This window comes from Cucurbita pepo, unplaced genomic scaffold (genome assembly GCF_057944985.1).
Source record: "Cucurbita pepo subsp. pepo isolate OVF unplaced genomic scaffold, ASM5794498v1 scafford_92, whole genome shotgun sequence".
NCBI lineage: Eukaryota > Viridiplantae > Streptophyta > Magnoliopsida > Cucurbitales > Cucurbitaceae > Cucurbita > Cucurbita pepo.
In genome coordinates this window covers 6788-8308 of record NW_028257995.1, presented here as the reverse complement: position 1 = coordinate 8308, position 1521 = coordinate 6788, and the positions used below count along the sequence as shown (strand labels likewise).

Below are 1521 nucleotides of genomic sequence, written 5' to 3'. Positions count from 1 at the left end.
GTAGATGGTGTCAGTGAGAGCCCCCCGTTGACCTTCTTTTGTGGATAGAATCTTCAATGAGTAGAAAGAAGCAACCTGACTAATAAAGGTGCTTGTTGAGTAAGGCCGGCTTTCGAGCCCAAGCCCCTTGTATAGGTTGGGTGCTTGAGCGCATCTTTCTGGCTTTCCTTGAGTTTGAAATAAATAAGGGGTTAGCGAGGCCGTTTTCTTGCAGGAGTGCTAAGGCGCACCCTTACGTTTTCTTCGCTTGCTCCGCAGTACGAGCCTCATACAGAGCCGCGCCCCTTGAATATGATGAGAAGAAGAGGGGCCGCCCTCTTTTCTTTTCTGCATCAATCCTCCCACCTATTTTTCTTTTTTGGGGTGTATAGCTCAGTTGGTAGAGCATTGGGCTTTTAACCTAATGGTCGCAGGTTCAAGTCCTGCTATACCCAAACCTACCTTACACGAGACTCTTTTTAAGGTAGTAGCGTTCAAAGATCACTCTTTGGCCTTTAGATTCACTTCTCTATTTGGGCGAGATCTTAGCAGATGAATAGTTGTTAGAGTAGAGAGGCACCGAAGGTGATAGAAAAAAGCAAATCTTCATCCTATACCTTTGTCCTCAAGCTCGAACTCATAATAGTTTACGGGAAAGACGGTCGATCATGTAGTTAACAACCAGTATTTACAGCAATTTCACCTTTCGGATGTAAATAACCCCTCTAATCCTCAATGGTATACTCCTCCTCCCTATCCTGTTAGAGTTTTGCCCGAATTCTGTTAATCTTTATTCCCCAAAATACTCATCCTCAACTGCAGAAACCCAACCATACTTTGGTCGAAACCTAACCAGATGGATAGACAGATTACTTAACCGAAACCTGATCCGGAGAGAAAACAAAATAAATAAACGACTATCTTGTTCCATCGCTTTCTCCTTAAGAGCAATAGAGCAATCGGCTCCTGGTGAGAACTGAAATCCTGGTCAAACTGAGATCTTGAAGCTAAGGCTAAGTAAGGCCCTTCCTAAAGCGGGGACGTAGTTTCTTGTTCAAATCCAAAGTCTTCAGTCTCCTCTCCCGGGCTAAGGCTGTAGTTCCAAATCCGGAATCTTAAACAATTCCGCTTAATATAGCATAGCGGATAATCTGATTCAGCTTCAAAGAAGAAAGAAAGAAAGAAAGGAGAGGGGCGAAGAAGCAGCTCGACTGGAAAGGAGAGGGGCGGGGCATCTTTCGCTTGACTTTTGGGTTGCGAGTGTATGCGTCCACCACGGTCAGGGCTTTCACAGGTACCTTGTACGTAGTGTCGGTTCAGCTAGCTTTGTTTGGTCTTGCTTGATTCTAGACTAGACTGGAAATAAATAACCCTATGACTGACCTAGCTCAAATTTGATGTTGATTCGGGCGGAGCGGGATAAAAGGTTTGGTTCAGGGGAGACAAATGAGATAGATGTTCGGAATGAATAAACTGGATATGCTGCTGAGGGAAATACTGCTTCGAGAGAGGGCGGTACAGAAAGAATTGAGTGATTCTCAC

At 44.7% G+C, this 1521-nt stretch overlaps 1 non-coding gene across 1 annotated transcript; it reads left to right on the top strand.

Annotated features, from left to right (window-relative positions):
* Positions 1-361: 361 nt before the first annotated feature.
* TRNAK-UUU (transfer RNA lysine (anticodon UUU)) lies at positions 362-434 on the top strand. Its single transcript has one exon. It is a non-coding gene; the product is annotated as a tRNA-Lys (tRNA).
* The last annotated feature ends 1087 nt before the right edge of the window (positions 435-1521 follow it).